Here is an 18,917-nt window from a genome sequence, read left to right on the forward strand (position 1 = left end):
GCATGAAATACATGCAAAGAGAAATTAAACTCATCTGCTCCCATAGCCTGGGCTGCCCGATATGTTTTACGTTAATTGTGCCTGAGGCTTTCTGTTGTCCCTCCATAGGCTCAGACTTGCTTGACAAAGCAGTTCCAAAGTAACTTTGCTTTCAGGAACATGATAAAAAGCAGGCATGCATTTTATTGTTATTGCTGTACTGATTAATCCATGTTTAAACCTACCCTGTACATTACATACAGTATTTGTTTACATTATTACTGTACGAGTTGTTCCAAAGGAATCCTTCCCTTCCCTACAGTAACATCCAGGAAAAAAATTTCCAATAATAGATTAGGTTTCTAAGTATGGTTATTGTCATAACAATTTAATCTTCGGTCTATCCTAACAACTACTGCTAGAACAATTTCTCCCTTTGGCCAGTAATGCATCAAGTTGTACTCCAAAATACTGTCAAGGCTGCTACTGGATGCTCAACAGAAGACTTCAGCAATGTAACTAGTTCATGTTACCTGTCTGCTAAAGAAAATTTAGGATTGCCAGTACGGGAAGAATCTTTTCTGTGACAGCGAAATAGCATATCTGACATACTTAAAACTTACAACTCCTAGGCTTAAGGTATCAATCTTTTTGTCACAGCGTTATCCCCAAAGAAATGGTAACAATGGAATTTCGTATGTCAAAATAAATTATAAACTGGTTGGAAAACAGAACTTAAGTGAAATATAATTAGTTTGTTAAGTTCAAACATTACTGTAGAAAGGATTCTTAAAAATTTAATAATGAGAAATATTTATTATACTGCAAACACATATAACATTCCAGACAAGCCAAAATAAGATACTTATCCTTAATAAAACAGGAAAACCTTAGGGCCTTTTTGCTGTTTTGGAAGACATGTCAGAATAACTTAAGTTAAAAGAGATACAGAACACACTCATACTCTACAGCCTTGAATCAACATATTAGTGACATCAGGAGAAATAAATACTTAGATTAAATTATAGTTAGATTAGATGCATACTAAGGCTTGGACAGGAACACTTAGAAAGGAGCCCTAAGAGATAATTACTTGGGCATTGCAAAGTCCCCAAAAAGAACAGCGAAAGGATGTTACATTACAGGGTTATCAAACTTTTGGAGACTGCTAAGAGATGCAGGGGAACACAGGAGAAGAAAAGCAGCCACAGACAGGGTTAAGTGAGGTACACGTTAGACAAGAAACTGGCTATGGAAAGAGCTTTCTGACTTGGGCCTAAGTCATGCCATGTGCGGGAAAATAACAAGAGATTCTGAATTTCCTCAGAGTGAAAATGTGATTTCATAATACCAGTTAAGTGTAGGGTTTTCTTACGTTATTCTCAGGGAAAAAAAAACCAAACCAAACAAAGTAGGATTTAGATTATATATATGGTAGATATACCATATATCAACCATGTGTGCTGTATGTTCAGGCACCCACAGAGAAACAGAAGGTGATACGGAAAGTTGCCTTTTAAAAAATAGTCCCAGAGCAGCTCAATCCTGAGCCTGAATTAAATTTTGAGTTCCTGGGACACAATGACAAAACCTTGTTCCATATGATATGGAAACAACAGGATATGGAAGAATTTAGATATGTGAAGAAATATCAGTGATGTGCAGGGAAGAAGAAGCAATTATAACATAGCACTTATTACAGACCTGAATAATGAAGAGCAGGAAAATGTCATCAGCAAGGCATACAAGAGGAGAACAGGCTGATTGTGTTAAAGCTCTTCTGGAGCTGAGCCATCTAACAAAACATTCTGAGAGATAAAACACTCCACAAAGTGCACTGAGACAAAGTGTTTGTTTGGGAGATGGGGGATTCTATTTTCAGAATTGTAAGGTAGGTTCTGCTCCTCTTTGCAATATTTGGTAATTTACCGACACTTAAACATCGGGCAAATTAATATTATGATCTTCTAAAAACTATTAAGATTATCAAAACCTCTAAACCCCTGATTTTAAATGTTCGTAAGACTTGAATTGAACTTCAGATGTGTTATAAACAGTACTTCCTATGCAGAAGAACAACGCAGTATCACCAAAGCAGAGCCTGAATGACAGTACAGCCCAAGACACTGGAATAGAAGCATCACTTTCTGAAGTACTTTGGAGAATTGCATTTAATGTTGATATTTAACATTAGTTCATATTTATTATCTCCAATTAAACATTGTAAACATTTTTGTTTGTTTTTAAGCTGAAAGTGAAATTTAAAATTTTTCCTAATTTAATACCCAAGGGTCACATTAACAGCAATACCTCCTTACTGATACTTCCATATTACAGGAAAGTATTTTTCAGCTGAATAAGCCAACCAGGAGTTGTCTGCTTCAGTCAAAACTTAATTTTCACATGAAAGCTAAGAACATGCACACCTACCTAGGAAAAACAACTCTAAACTTGGCAAAACAGGTAGGGTATAGGTTTATTTTTTACTGTAGCATCTGTATCAATATCAACTGTGCATAACTGCTTCCTAGTCAAACTACCTCAACAAGCCAACAGAAAATTCCTAGGAGATTAAATACTCAGTTATCCAGAATCCAGACCAGGTCTGAATTTTCTACTTATCATCAAATTCATGTTGTGATGCTGTTATTCAGCATATCCTATCTTCTTTTCTTATTTCTGAATCCGTGGGCAAAGAAGCAGTACCAATAGGCTTATATTTTAATTGCTGGTGCAAAACTATTCAGTCTACCATTTATTGATTGATAATGCTCTGACAATCCTAGGAAAGGTTTAACATATTTATTGTTATGATTTCCGTATGTAAATCAGACATTAGAATAGGGCTGAACTACAACTTAAATTTCCCTCCCCCCCATGATGAAGAGATACAGTACACAGCTTTCACTGTAGGATAAAGTTGATGAAAGTGATTAAAACAGAACTTGCTGTACAGTTGCTGAGAACCACACTCTGGTTTTCTGCAGTTTCAGCATTTCCAGAACTTGCAGGAAAGCATAAATAGACTACAACAATGAAACAGAGCTCCACCAGAGATCTGAGACAATGTGCGCAAACACAGGAACTTCCCTTTTTCAACTCTTGGTAGTCCCTGATTTGTAAAATATCCTACATCAGAAAGTTTAGAAGATGTAAGCTGGACATGGGAAAGTGCTAAATTTGCCCTTGACTAAATTTTGAGTTTATATTTCCAGAATTTAATCGGACTGTGACTATGGTGAGGATTGCATGTCCTATGTAAGTGAAGAGAATATCAGCACTCAAGGTGTGAGAATTTAGGTTGTGTGAATGATTTCGAACACAAACAGCACCTGCATAAACTCCCACTAAGCTTCAAGCCTGCAAACTTTGGCACTGACACAACACTGTTGTTGGTGCCCTGAGGTACAGGCATAACTTTACTCACAAGAGGAAGTTTTTTTACACATCACAGACTGTTAAGAGTCCAGAAATTCTAGTGAACAGCAACATTTATACCCGTGTTCCACTGTAATGTTTCCCCCCCCTTGCAGCTCCAAGGAAAATTAAAATCTACCCTGTGTACAAGACTAGACTGGGGAACTGAGGACAGAGCCCAGTTTTACCCTTACACTTCCATACTCACAACTGATCTGATAGCTCCCTCAAACTCTCGGGCAATGCCTGCAACTGCTGCAAAGTCTTCAGAGGCATGTAACTGCACAAAGGGAAATCCTTCTTTTTAATATTTATAGTCTTGACAAATCTGAGTGGTAGTCATGAGAAAAAAGAAAACACCTCTTCTGTAGTTCAAGTGCTCCTGTCAAATACCCAAAGATCTGCTGCAAAAAAAAAATAGATAAGACTCTCAAAGATCATAACAATCCTTTCATGGAGAAGTTAGGGCATATCTATGCAGGTTTTGCACATGGTATTGCCTCATGATATAAAGCAATACTAATTTAGAAAGAAGTATGGGTATAGCTATAAAACTCCCAAATAAATACATACTAATGACAAGACAAAAGTACTTCTAGTGTTACAGTTTATAGCTGTGGATAAAATGGAGAAGAATTTACGCTGTGGTAATTTTAGACTGACAAACATTTCTGAGGTGTAGCATTATGAGACAGAAAAAAGAAAAGCTCTAGAATGTGCAGAAATAACAAAACTTATCTCGATGTAGGGTGATTTTCATAATCTATTTGATCTATAAACTGATCAAACAACCCAAATTACTGAATCATGCACTTATTCCTCCCAAATCAAACCATATTCAGTGTTTGCTCCAACTCTGATTTAGTGGCCTTAAACATTAGATTAGTTGCTTGCTATCTGTTTTTTTGTTTCAAGTCCTTTTTCACTCTAAAGTACATTTACTTTGCAGGATTTCATTCTTTTCCTTAGTTTTTCAATAGAGAGATTACAGCCACCTGTCTGCAGAAGTAAAGACAGAGAAGAGCGGGTTTAAGCTACAGAATCTGGAGCTTTTACAGTGACTGAACAAACTGTTTACATATTTCTGCCTTAGTTTCCACTTGAAGCAGCATGGTATAACTCAGTTCAATCCCTCTGTGTAGAAGACAATTATTTATCAGCTTCCTTTTGGCAAAAATTTCTTTCACCTCTTTTTTTAAGGCACTGAGGGTACCAAGGTGTTTCCTGCTCAGCCATTTATCACAGCAGGCTTATGATTTATTTTCACAAGAAACACAAGATAAAGAGGATATCACAGAGAGCACAATGCCCCACAGTAAAAGGAATATAATTCTAATAGCCACCAAGACAGGGTTCCAGCGCTGAATATTCTCCTACTAAAGCAAGCACTGTTAATGCATGTTTAGTCACAGAACCATACAGACTGCCAATGTATTGAGGAATTACTGCCCCCTCTCCATTTCCCCCCAGTTACTCTGTTACAGTAATTTGAACAAATTACATCTAACACCAGAGATTACCAACAGTTTTATATACACACAAACACATATATATATGCACACATGTACAAACATTCCTCACCATGCAATTAAAACTCCAGATTTCTTCTGTCAGGTCTCACCTTTTCACAGGTGTGTACATGCTGTTCCAAAAACTAGTCTGAAGAAGTTAACTCTTATATGGCTTCCACCTTTATTTCTAGATTAAGACTCTCCATTGTAAGAAACAATTAGCACCAGCTGGTGAAGCTGGTTACTTTGGTTGAGCTTTGAAATTGATACTAAGTGCACAATAAATTTGAAGTCACTACAGACTTGATTTTTTCTTTGCTGACACAACAGATATGTTCCTACTTCTTCCAGGAAACATGTAATTAAATTTTAGAATTCATTAAGTGTTTGTGCTTTGCCTATTCCCTGGGCTGCATGATAAAAGGTTTGGACAAGTGAGCATGGTGGAAGCTAAATATTTCCATCATTCAAGGATAAAATTTTGGCTTCTATTATCTAAAATAAATCTGAACTTTTTTAAAAAGCTTCACCTTTTCCTTGAAGATTTAAAAGAAGAAACTTACACACAAGAGGACTTTGAACTTTCTTCCTCTTAAATTTATCTTTATTATTTGTAAACACTGCATCCTCTCAACACAAGGAATTAATCAGTTCTTCTCTGAGCTACCCAACCAATCCACTTTCCATTTTCCTATCCAAATATCTGTACTTGCCCTTCCCCATCTGCTGTTCTTATTGTTGAATTAATTTACCATCTCAATTGCCACAATTTTCTTCTCAGTTTCATTAGACAATAGATTGGTGCTTTCCTGAACAAGGATGCCTTCCTTCTTTTGTATCACTCCATCTTTTCCCCCTCACTAAACTGAGGTGAGAAGAAGAAACACAACTAGCAAAGGCTCATGTCCTTGGCTTTCAGAGAAATTTCTTTTGTTTTATTCTCAGAAACACATCCATGCTAGTTTTTCCAAGATTAAAATTAAGATAATGAAAAAGTAATAAGACAAAAGCAAAGACAAGTCAAGAGTAAGGGCTCCTATATATATATATTTTTTTTTTTCCATAGAATATTCTGAGTTGGAAGGGACCCACAAAGATCACTGAGTCCAATTCTTAAGTTAATGGCCTGTATGGGGATGATCTTGACTTTATTAGCACCATGCTCTAACCAACTGAGCCAATCCACTCCCCATATATATATATACATATACACAGAGAGAGAGAGAGAGAAAGAAAGAGGGAGATGGAGAGAAAGAGAGAAAGACCTATATTTGTTTTAAAGCAGACTAGGGAGAAGGCCATTTTGAAGCAACACAAACACATTCCTACTATAACCATTGTTAAGCATTTATTGCCTGTGTGCAGTGTTACCCACTAGGCCATTTCCACTGTATTTAATAAAGTAAATGTTCTGAGATGCTACCAGTACCCCAAGTTGTCAATTCATGACACATTTTAGTCATATATGTACTGCCTGTAAATGTAAGAATCTTAAATGAACAACAAAACAAATCCGTAGTACATGAATTCTACAAGCTGAAGACCCAGAAGGCAATAAACAAAACTTACAACTTATTTCTTTAAGTCTCACTGTTTTGTGACTTGGTGGGAGCCAAGAATGACCTAATGGATCAGACTGAGGAACAGACCTTTCCCAAGAGCAGACTTAGCAGCTTCAAAACCAAACCATTCTACCATTTTATCATACTGATCTACATTAAAATATAAGACCTAAAAGAATTATTTTAGACAACAGTAAAACAAATTTAAGTAATTCCTGGTTTCCTTGCAACTAATGCACATGGCCAAAATGTGAAATTTTTTGGGAATTTTTTATTTTTATTCGAATGGTGCATGAGCAAATGGAACTATGAATCTCATACCAACAGTTAATACCAGACTGACCTGACTCATACAATGGTGCTAAACCACTTACACACAGACTTTCAGTTCTGCTTTGTGTAGTATCCTCTTTTGCCATTACCAGCACATCAGTGCCTTACAGCAGTATGCAAGTATCATGAAATTTAGCTACTAGTAGTTTGCATTCCTCTCTAACCCTTCCCCCAGGAAGAGGACTGTATGTGTGATATTTTCTTCTTGTATAATGTTTGATTTATTTTTTAGATTATAAGCATCAAGCTTGATGTGCTCTTTTTTTTACACTCTCAGGGGAAAAAAAAACATGTGGAAGCATTCTAGAATATACTTGTTTCCCCATGGGCATTTAATTCATAATCTAGAAACACTCACCTGCAAAATTTATAACTCTCTGCTTCCAAAGTCCTTCCTATATTTAATTTTTTCAATCACAGTCTTGGGGTTTGAGCCATTTGCAATCTAAGGACTCCTTTTACGATACAAAGCCTTGGGCACCTTTAAAGTACTGGAAATAACTGGTGATCTGACAAAAATCCAGGACTGCTCTACAAACTGAAAAGAAAAAATTACAAAGTGTAGTTGTTAAAAAGAGAGATATTACACTGTTTAGTAAAATGTGAGGTGATAGCCTCTCTGACTAAAACGACAAGCACACCAACATTAAGCTCTGTCCTATCAATGTCTCTGGATACCCATCTCCACTATTATTGAAACAGATTTACTAAAACTAACCTCTTTATCAATTCATTCAAGAATTTTAAAATATTATGTTAATAATATATTCACCTCTGAAGATGAAACCTGATCCAGGTTTTTTGAGGTTGATGGGAACCTCAACCATTGCCAAATCTCCTAGCAATTCCTTGAAAAATCATGTTGGGATTTTGGTTGCACTGCTCCTCCTCTTTTTATTTCTATCCCTCCCCACATGAAGGCTTAAAACACTGGGGGAAATGGTTCTGCTGAAGTCACAGCTACCCCAGCCACTCTGGAGTTTGCTTTGTGTTCCCCACTTCTTATTTCATATATGTTAAGCAGAGGACTGAGAAAAAGCACGTGGCCACTAACAACCCTCCTTGGGACTCCTTCAGCAAGGTGCTTCACTCAGTGCCCCCTCATTTACACTTCTGACCCTTGGCATTTCTACTTTCTCCCAGCAGTTTGGCTCACTGTGTTTTTGAGGGAGTGCTACTCCTATGTTTGGGACAAAGGCACAGTCATCCCTTGGTTAGTGCTAGAAGGAACAGCAACCAGAACCAAAGACCCAGAAAACAGCATAAGGTGGAAGTTTCACAGCCCACTTGCCTTGCTAAGGGGCTGCTTGGTTGCCTCCAGCAACCTGCCACTCAGTGTGAGCCAGAGATGGGCAGTGCATTTAATACCCTTCCAAAAACCTGTCCCAGTTTCTGTGTAGTTGTCTAAACCAGCATGAGCTACTGTCAGCCATACTAGCCTACAGAAATAAAGTTTCAAAATTTAGCTGTGCCTTATTAAAAATAAATAAATAAAAAAGCCATCTCATTTTGCTTACAACCTACCGCCCAACAATGACATTGGAAACTCTTTATTCTTTCCTATGAGCAGGAAATAGCACAATACTATTCTAATTCTCTAGCAAGAATTAGAAAATTTGAACAGACAGCTCTATTGTAATTTCACTGTTTTCTGAGTAGCAAACACAGAGCACAGCCCACCACAGTATGTAAAATGAGAATTTGTTTCCTCCCCTTACACACACATCTTGCAGTTGTCAGTCTGAAACGCCATCTGCTATCCAGTCACACTTTTTGAAGCTTTCTGCTACCAGCTTCCAGTTTTACTAACTAACTTAGTATCAGCAAATATTTTAAGAGGTTGAGTGTCGATTAAGACAACAAAACAAGAACTCTCACCAATTTTTAAACCAATAACATATCAAGGCTAGTCTTTTAAAAATCTTGACATGTTAATTCTATATAGATAAGAAAAATATAGGTGCTTACTCAAAAGTTGATTGGCAATTCAATAATTACTAACTACTGCCTTTATTCCTATTTAAATATAACAGAAGCAAAACCAAGTTAAGAGCTTTCTGGTAGTCAACTTCTCTTGCCTTTAATCTTTCCTCTCAGCCATTTCCATTCTCATGCCTCTTTGCCTCTTCTACCAAAAGCAATAACCCCTAGAGCCAATACTCCTGTATTTGGTGCTTGTCCAAATCCTTGTTACTTGATAACAACCACGAGGTCCTTCTTCACAAACTAGCTTTTCACAGCGTTCTGGTTCTGTATGCATCCAATCTGAACCACAACAAAAGTCATATGTATTTTCCATATAGTTTTCTACCTTGATTTTTTTTTTTTTTTGAGAGAGAGAGGAAGTAGGTTAATGAGTTCTGATGTATTCAGTTATGCCAGATACTTACTCAGCTGGAACACACACTGCAGCTGATCAAATCTCTCATTCAGTTATGGTCTGGAGCTATTTTACATAGGGCATCACAACATCTTAGGTCCCTAACTTTAAAAAAATTTCCAAGAAAATTCCATATCTATTTAAATTGATTAAAATAATTTTTAAAAAGCCATAGATCTCTAAAACATGATCAGAAATAGCAACTTGATATTTACAAAAACAATGAAAGACAGTACTGCAAGTGTAAGTATTTTACAGAACAGACATAAAAACTGCTTTAAAAGAAAAACTGCTTTCATTATAAGCTGAAGTCAATACATTATAAAGTCAGAAAACAACTTTCAGCTCTAGTTAAAACACAAGAAAGCTTTTGAATATCATATATAACCACTCAGAAAAATACAAACAGATCTAGACAACTCACACAGGCCTCATTGTACTCACGAGAAAATAAGAAAGAAAAAAAACCAACCCAACAAACGAAACCCCCAAAACCTGAATTCATTCCACTCATCTAAAGTACTACAGCCGTTCCAAAGAGGTTAACTGTGTTTGCTCTAGTTTATTTGGATATTAAATGCAAGATAAAAGATCTCCAGGCGAAATATAAGAGATTGTATCTTATTTTTGGGAAATAAACAGATTCCAGAGGTGTGTTCTCGCCCAGCCAATCCTGAGGCTGTCGTGCAGCTCTGCCACCTCTCCAGGCCCAATCACAGCCACAAAGGGAAACTTGTTTCGCAGTTTGTCTCGGCGGTGCTGATGATGAATGGCTGCTTCAGGGGGAAAGATCAAGCTGTGTGGTAAATCTTTCTATTTGTTCCATCTGCTTTTCTATTTTAAACAGTTGTAGTGATCAGCCTGGCACCCTACATTAAGTACATATGAATTTCATAAGAGAAAACACTTATGTAAGTGAAAACATGGCTTACATTTGTCCTCCCATTCTCAAAGTGAACACTGCAACTTCTGCAAGCTCAGAACTATTACTTTGTATCTACCTTCCAGAAAAGATATAGCATAATATAGCTTGATTTTACAGCTTTTAGAAGGTCAGCTTTGCAGCCATAGCATATTTCAAGATGATGTCATTCTCCACCTTCCTCCTGCCTAGCTCCACTTTGCAATACAACTCGTAAGATGGCAGGAGAAGTAACATGAAAACAGAGTATGTTTATCAGACTATGCCCTTCAAATATACAAGGGCCTATCCTACAAGCCTTATTTATCTTTTAATTGTGCTGAGGTTGTGCTAGTGTAAAGCATGCCAATCCAGCCTGGCTCCAAAGGTCACCATTATAAGGGAATGCTTTACAATAAAGCCCATTGCTGATTTCTAAGCTAAAAAGACAGGTAAACATACTGAGACAAGCAATGGGGTTTTTTTTTCTTTGGTTATCAAACCATTCTTGACTGGTCAGATTGCAGTTTGGCCAAATCCTGCTTTCCCTTATACTTTCACTACATTGTTCTTTATATCCTGATATATTGTGCAGCACTGCTGTGTTCTGCTAAACAGCTTCCTTGCTCCTCAAAGCTAACTACATTTCAATGGCCAGCAAAAAAAGCTCAGTATCTTGATATCTACCCTACCCCCAAACTGAAATGTCTTAGGATTCTAAGGAAGGAAAATGCAAGCACATGGTTATTCTCACCTCCTATTCGTCCTGCTCTATTTCTCTCCCTCGACTTCAATTCAGTTTCTTTGGAAGTTTGAGCAAGTTCAGCCACTTCTGAATTAAAGCACATGAAAAGTGAAGTGAAATAGCAGTAAAATGAAATGGCAAGTAACAGCACTGTATGTTGCCTTTTCAAAGTCTCAAAAGAAATTACAAAGTCTCTTAGGTGAGTTAATTTCCACCATATTCCATCTATATATAATTTTCATCACATTATTATGTCACGCTACAGAAGTTTTCTAAAGTGTAGTAGTGTACACAAGTTAAATGGAAGTATTGCCACTTCAACTAAATATATCTCTAACTTCATCCTAGCAGCTTTTCCCATAACTTAAAATTACTGTAAAGTTCCATGAGCATTATTTCCATTTTACAGACAGGCAAACTGAAGGGGCTATAACTCATCTGAGATCACACAGCAATTCAGAGAGTGGCAGGGCGAGGAACAGAACTCATCTATACTCCCAGGTCATTCCCAAAACTGTTACACCCATTTCAATATTACTGAAGCAGCAGAAGGTGCACTTTGGGGAGAAATGCCAGAGGAAGAACTCTTAGCAAGGAGTCTTGGGAAGTCAGAGAGAACACTCACATGCCACATGCTTGAGAGATTATATTTCTGTCCCCTCCTTGCAACCAATTTATAAAGTACCTTTCAATGGCAGGACACTTGAATGCGAATGTGACACCAAGCTGGCAAAGGCTTCAGAAGTTAAGATATGATCTTAAAGGCTAACTACAGTATCTTTGATTAGTAGAATTTAAAGCTGACAAGTTTATATATTCATTGTAAAAATTTGCAAATACAATGACTGAACAACAAAATAACCACAATCCCAGTGTTAATCTCTTAGGAAGAAATCAAAATTATTTTATTAGAGAACTGTCTATTTATACAGTTTATGATTTAATAACTTTCATTTTAGAGAAGATTTAATATTTAAATAAGTTTTAAGGTTGTTAGAGAAACTTAGCATCTTCAAGAAGAATTTTGGGACAGGGAATGTAATTTTCTGTGTTCAGAGAGACACAAATGAGACATTTTGAATAACAGTCTAATGGTAGCAGAATACACAGTTACATCATCCTACCAAGGGGGTTTTTTTTTGGTTCATCAGTAAGGACTGGAAAAATAGTGCAAAAAGCCTCTGCACAAGTATCTTAAAAAAATCTTTGTCAAAATACCAAAACAAAAAAAACCCAAACAAACAAAAAACATTCTACTACACTTACCTGCTTTCAGCAATATCTTAGATTTATGCAGATGATCCTAAATCGTCATACCCTGTCAAGGAGCTGCAACACTAAATCGTGACTTCCCACAGGCTGACAGTTTTTCTTTCATTTAAGATGTCAGGCAGTTCAACATTGTTTGCTTTATTTCCTCACCTCCCCACCCCCACGTCCTGCCTCAGCAGTATCTTCTGTTATGCCATCGTGCGTCAGAGGGACGCGTTACTGCAGCCCCGCATCCTGCGTGATGCGAGTGTGTGCAATCTGGAAGTCCCCCCGTGTGCTTCACGGGCACACAGAGTCGGGCAGATCCTGTCTGAACAGTCAATACAGAAATCAACAGCTCCATAGAGTAAGTACCAGTGGAACTGAACAGATCTTTAAAAACAGTGTGTTGATTTCATGGCACATCATGAGATATTGTAGGAAAATAGTACAGCGATGGCAAAGGAAGAAGCAAGAGCAATGAGATGATGACGGAATAGGGAAGGGAAAACCTGAAAGGAGTTCAGTTTAGGATACACTAACTAAGGCAGTCATCAGGTCATCAGACATGAATGTGATTTATGCCCAGAGACCTCAGAAAGAAAACAGAATCTGCAAAACAGAGACCAGAGATGGTCTACCTCAAAGGAAATTAATACGAAAAACAGTGATGAGTTTGATGGTGTAGAGTAAGTGTAAAAAAAGCTACAACAATAATACCCTGCACATTTGGTTAACATGAATATAGAGAATTTGCACAAAAACATTACAGTTAAAAATCTGTATTAGCCTGGGAATAAAGATATTTACTGAATGAATTTTACCATTCATGTTGCTTTCATTTTCAAGACTCTGCCAACCTAATATTTGCAAGTTCTGCTCTTCCCTTACAGTCCCTGGCCATAGAGCTTAGTGAAAGGATTGGCTGCTAACTGCCAAGTATTCTTGTGCCGTAGCAGGATATATGTTACTTCATTCCAATAATATGATTTTATTTGGCAGTTGGTACAAAACAGGCATTAAGGTTATGATTCACTACTTGGTTGTCTCAACAATCTAACACTGAATGTTCTTTCTCCTCATTCCATGAAAGTCTAATGCCAGAGTTAAGTATCTGATTTCTCCTTCAGCTTATGTTCCCCCAAACAACTGGGTCCACTAACTTAGAAGAGGTCCACATGGAACAAGCCACTGCGGGATAAATAAATGTACACTGTTTAGGCCGGGGACATTCCCAGATTTCCAACAGGGAGAAATCAAGTACTGTCATCCTTACCAGATTCCATTTTGCCTCAACTACCTCATTCCTGGTTCTACACACTAAGTGTAATTATATACAGTAAAGGGCTGAACGGAACCTGTCCACCTTTTCAAGTACATTGATAAAGATCTTAAAAGGACAGCTATGAGGGTTTTGTTTGCCTTTGGTTTTCTTGCTTGCTTTTCTATTTGATATTTTGAAGACTAAAACTTCACAGAAGAGGGAAGGAATCGCCACAAAGGAAGCCTGCTAACCTGACAATGGGCCAGCCTTCAGTTCTATGCTATCTATTCCAGAAACAACAACCAACCAAACAAAAAACCTCACACCATTTTGAAGTTCCATATTTATAACTCCAGGCTTCTGATGTTCATAAAAGCTTTTACAACTCGGAGGTCACTAAACAGTCACCCCAGGTATTGTATAACTAATTAATGTCACTTGAGGGATGTGGGGGGATATTAGCCCAGTCTTATGGGAAAACAGGGAAAGAAGTGGCCATCATGAGCCACCTTCTTTAATCTACTGCCAATAGATTAAACCAATAATTGTCTGCAGCACCACTGGATGTTTGGCATTTGTTACATTTCCTTCCTTTCCAAAATCTTTTAAGAAAAAGTTTTGAAGATGCTGGAATATATGCCTTAGCATGCAGGCATACTTTAACACAGAAGGAAGAGTAAACATTAATAAGAGCTGTTACCAGAGTAAGCTCCCACAACTGCAAACAATCAATTTACCACCATCTTGTCAGTTAAATCTTTTCACTTCAGCCACAGCAACTGACAGTACACTCCCTGCTTGACCTGTGTTACACAGCAAATCAGACAAATCAGTTTTGACAGATGAGCTACTCCAAAGTTAATGGTAATTTAGTTCACATGTAATCATGTGATGTTACCCTAAAATCAGAAGGCCTGAGTATGAAGGGAAGTGTTACAGCCTACCCTGTGAGTTCAGTCACGGAAAAACACTCACTTGCTCTTCAGGTTGCAGATTTTCATGCTACTGTTCATAGAACCTCTGGCATTTCAGGATGCCCATGGCCATCCACAATGAGCAAGATTCAACTGCACACAGATCTAAGTTCGAATGAAGCTCTGTTAAAGAGCTGAAGCACAATATCACTTAAGAGACATGTATTTCATCTCCAATTGTTTGATGTAATTAGGAGATGAGGAACAAAAAGGCCTCTGCACCTTTAATATATGCTATTATGTCATCTAGTTGCATGTTTGCTAGAGGCTTACTTCATTTGGCCTGAATATAAACTTGGAAGAACTTCAGGTTCTTTTAATGTTAATGATCTAGTTCCTGCATAGTACAGTCAAGTGAAAAAGCCTGACATGGGAAAATTTAAATAACAAAAAGAGTACACAGTTCTCTTCAAGAAGAATTTGAGCTTCACCCTGTATTAAACTCAGAACAGTGTACAAAACTTGTTGACACTATTTTGCTCTTCCTTCAGACTGTTCTGCTGGTTCTGTAACCCCGTTTCAGCCACTTAGCTGCTGTAGTGCAGGTTACTCACATCTCATTGCACTTAAACTGGAAAAGAGGTTGCAAACCTGCTTGAGACTAATTTTTTCTTTTCCAGGTGCCAAACTATTCTAAGAAGTTCCATACAAACATCACTGATATTTTAAAGAACTGTTCTTCTTTTCCTTTGATGGCAACTTCTAGATGAGAACATTTTTCTCCAAAACTGAAGATAAATAAAGAGAAAACTTACAAAAAATACCAAGAGACACAGAGTTTTGATTCAGACCTCCACCAAGAGCTTGTAGCACCTTTCAGCTACAAAGGAAGAACGAACCTACAGTGCCCTCAAGTGTGAGGGGACATGAACTGGAAGAAGTCTGGAGATCTACTAGGAAGAGGAAAGCTCTCAAGCCTTCAGAAAGAACCCTCACTGAAGAAAAACATGCTTACCTGTACTGGGGAGGGGAGGATAATTGTCTTTATGCATTAGGATAGACTATGTACTATAAACATGTGCAAGAAACAAATCACAAAACATCTCCACTTTCAACTGCCTTTTTCAAATTCTTGTAAACTGGAAGTTTTGTGTGCATTCTCACCACAGAAACATAGCAAAGGTAGTTTATTTAGTACAGAAGTCTCTAAATAGTATTTAAAGGAAGAAGTATCTTAGTAAAAGGTCAACATTTACACTTTACAGACAAGTCCAATGATGCTTAAGACAACATTTCCTCAATATCTGAATCTCTTAGCAAAGATCACACTTCAGTCTATTACCCAGGAACACAAAAGTTTTATCTATTACAGTTATAAAAAAATAGAGGAGGGTAATGCAGCTTAACCAGCACTCAAAAAAACCTGCAAGTCAAGTTGGAACTCACCTAAGTTAGCCAATGGGAAGCACTGAAGACAGGAGTGCATCTTCAGTCTCCCACTGTGCTAGAGCTTTCTGCCCACCAGCAAAAGCAACTGCATTTATTCAAGACCACAACTTCAAGCCCAGAGACTGGTGCTCTCACCTCAGCAGTTAGATCACTTAAGACAGAGGCCAAGTCCAAGTCATTAATAAACTCAAGGTGATTCCACCTTCTCCTCCCTAAACAAAGTTAAGATATTTAATGATGGCAACACTGTCAGCACTTCCAGTTGTGCTAGTCCTGCTTTACATACAATTCTTAAGGTGTTCACTATCCCAGAAATTAGAGCAAAAGATAGCCCAATTCTTTCCTCTTGGGAGCCTAGGCATGTAAGGGGCATGACTTCAAATCACCTCAGGGAGAAAAGGTGCTGAACCTAGAGTCCTCATTCTTTGGGAATGCTCTAACCACTAAGCTATTACTCAGGAGTGGGAGGGGTAGCTCTGGTTTGTTTTGTGCAAAGCCCATCTGATAGGTCTTCAGTAAACATGCTCCAAGAACACCATGTTCTGCAAGCCCTGAGAGGAGATAGAGGGAAATATTTAATCTCTGGATCCAGAGTGAGCTTACTTGAGCATAGGCGTGGAACTATTGCCCACTGCCAAACCTGAAACACCCTTATTCATGGCTGAGCACCCGATGAGGTTCTGCCTAGATGCTCACTGACTTTAGCTACAGGGTTAGAAGGATCTTGGGTTTGGAAGCTCTAAGCTGGGGCAGAAACACAAGCTTCATGAACTCATTTCCTTTCTTTGGACTGCACAGAGTCTTTGGCTTGCTGAATAATATCAGAACCTTTGTCTTGCTGAATAATACAGGACAGGGAATTCCCATATTGGTGACTATAAGTGCCAGAAATCTGAAGAGATCTTATTCTATGAAAAAAAAAAAACAAAAAAAACCAAACCACCAAAAAAACCAATCAAACAAAAACCCATCAGCTGTACTATAAAAACATTAGGTTTGAAAAGCAAAGCATTCTGGTGGCTAGCACCTACCAGAAGTTGAATCTATCTAGATGATTCCAACTTTCAATTTTTAAGTTGACATTCTGCTATAGGGACAACTTTTTCCTGTTAGGGTTATCTTTTCCTACAGTGCCATCTGTTGCAGAACCTTACCTCTTTTATTATTATTGTGAACGATATATCTCAAACAAAGCAAGGACAAACTGTTCAATGAAAGTACTGCATAGTAAGCTCTGTCACAAACACGATCTGAATGTATACCAAATGGCTGAATTACCATTCACCTGCAGGAGGCTGTAAGAAACAGTAAGAAATCGTAAGAAACACTAGAGTATTGCATATGAAAACACCTCAAAGATACAAGCTGTGTTAACTCTTTCCGTTGCATACCTACAGTAAAGGAACTGAAACAATTTGAAGAGTATTTTATTTTCATCTAGAAGGCCACAAGGTCTTTCCCCTCCTTCTTCAGTTAGAAATACCACCTACATTCTGATGCATTCAAGACTGGTAGTAAAACTTTGGGGACACATACAGTCTGTTGGGTCATTGCTACAGCCAGGGCTGAACTAAGTAAAGCACCCTTCCCGCTGGATGAAGCCTTGCCACCAAGTCATCCAGCAGGATAAAAGCTAAAACGCTGCCAGGAAGTTTCACTGTCAGGGTCCCTCTGAGCATGCCTGAGTAACTCCTGTGTAATGCACCACATTCACACAGAAAGTAACATAGTTTCTTCTAGCAACCACGGACTGCCAATGGCAAAGAATTATCTTCTTTACTATCTTTCTTTATAATAGTGGACAATTAATGGTATTTAAATAGATTTTAGCCAGGAAAATGCAGTAGTTTTAATCTGCTCATATTAGCAAAAAAAAAGTAACAAATGGCAACACTACCACACAACACATGATTTTACTTAAGATAATAGAGTCCAGCAGAAAAATTTATTTTAGTCTAGAGATAGCTTAAACATGCTCATGGGTTAAGTTTTGTTTAATAAGAACTAAAAAGTCCCAAAACATTGAATGTCAGCCCTTTTCTCCCAACTAAAAATCTACTCTTTTGTAGAATCTACCCTTAGAAAGTTAGTCAGCTGCCATGTGCTAGTTTGAAATTTGTCACTGGTAAGCTCAAAATAAAAGTTAGGAGTTATTCACCTAAGTTCTCTGACAATTTCACTTCCCTCAAGGTCCTTCAGAAAGGTCCTTGCTAGACCCTTCAGAAAAAGAAAACAGACTGATTATGGCTATTCTTTTCACCTAGTATTTTCTCATTAGATGAGGGACAGTCTGTGCCATGAACAGCAATAGAAGACACCATCGTACATACTCGCGACTGATTTCCTCCACAGACCTCAGCTTTTTGACCCCAATTGTTTCAACAATTAAAACATCACGATAGTTGAGTAGGGGATTTTTTTTGTTGTTGATTTGGGGTTTGGATTTTTTTTTTTAGTATGTGGGAACATATGCATCCTGTGTTTAGAAGAGGTGAATTCTAACAGCTAGTACCTTCTTTCCGTTTTGCTTTTCTAAAGACACGTTGATGTGAAGTCTTGATTAACACTACAGAGATACAATTTAGGACGTTTCAGCTGAGGGTAAATATATTATAAAACTGAAATTCTGACAATCATAAAATAAAAATAGGCATGCCCCTTGAACATAGTGGTGAGCATTCATAACTAATATATAAACTGCTGATTCACCTACTATCACCAACTTCTCATTCATGCATGCTCCTCATTTCCCTTTCCTATACCTGTATCACTCATCATTGCTTTCATATCTAGCTAGAGAAATCAGTCAGTTACAATTACATTATTTCTAAAGAAAACTAGCAAGATACTATCATCAACAAAAATACCTAAAAATATGCCCTATGTCAAGAAGCTTTCATGTTACTATTCTGTAACCAGAAATAGCATAAGGCAATAAGGACAAAAGTTTCATCTTTCAAGAGTTTTAGAATAACAGATCTCAATTCACACTGATGTTACTTCAAACAAGTCAAAGAACTGGAAACAAAACATGAGACGTGAAGTCTCCCCCAAGTGTTCCTTCAAATTCATTACATCTTTCAGGAGTGGGTCCATCAGCTTAAGTTCATTCCATGTGGCATTCTGTGAAGCATGCACAAGTGAGGAAGAGCTTGCTTAAGCTAATTGAACTGTTGTGGACTTATATCTATTTACTGCTGTGGTAAGTGGC

The 18,917-nt window shown here is 37.7% G+C and overlaps 1 protein-coding gene and 1 long non-coding RNA gene across 2 annotated transcripts in view; both read right to left on the reverse strand.

Annotated features, from left to right (window-relative positions):
• SESN1 (sestrin 1) overlaps nucleotides 1-18,917 on the reverse strand; it is an 84,568-nt gene that overhangs the window by 51,175 nt on the left and 14,476 nt on the right. The window lies entirely within an intron of this gene.
• On the reverse strand, nucleotides 9,952-13,370 carry LOC108503696. Its single transcript, XR_001876899.1, has 3 exons — nucleotides 12,095-13,370; nucleotides 10,838-10,915; nucleotides 9,952-10,051 (listed from the first exon to the last, which is right to left on the reverse strand). It is a non-coding gene; the product is annotated as an uncharacterized LOC108503696 (long non-coding RNA).

Source organism: Lepidothrix coronata, unplaced genomic scaffold (genome assembly GCF_001604755.1).
Source record: "Lepidothrix coronata isolate B3197 unplaced genomic scaffold, Lepidothrix_coronata-1.0 Scaffold5, whole genome shotgun sequence".
In the NCBI taxonomy this organism is placed as follows: domain Eukaryota; kingdom Metazoa; phylum Chordata; class Aves; order Passeriformes; family Pipridae; genus Lepidothrix; species Lepidothrix coronata.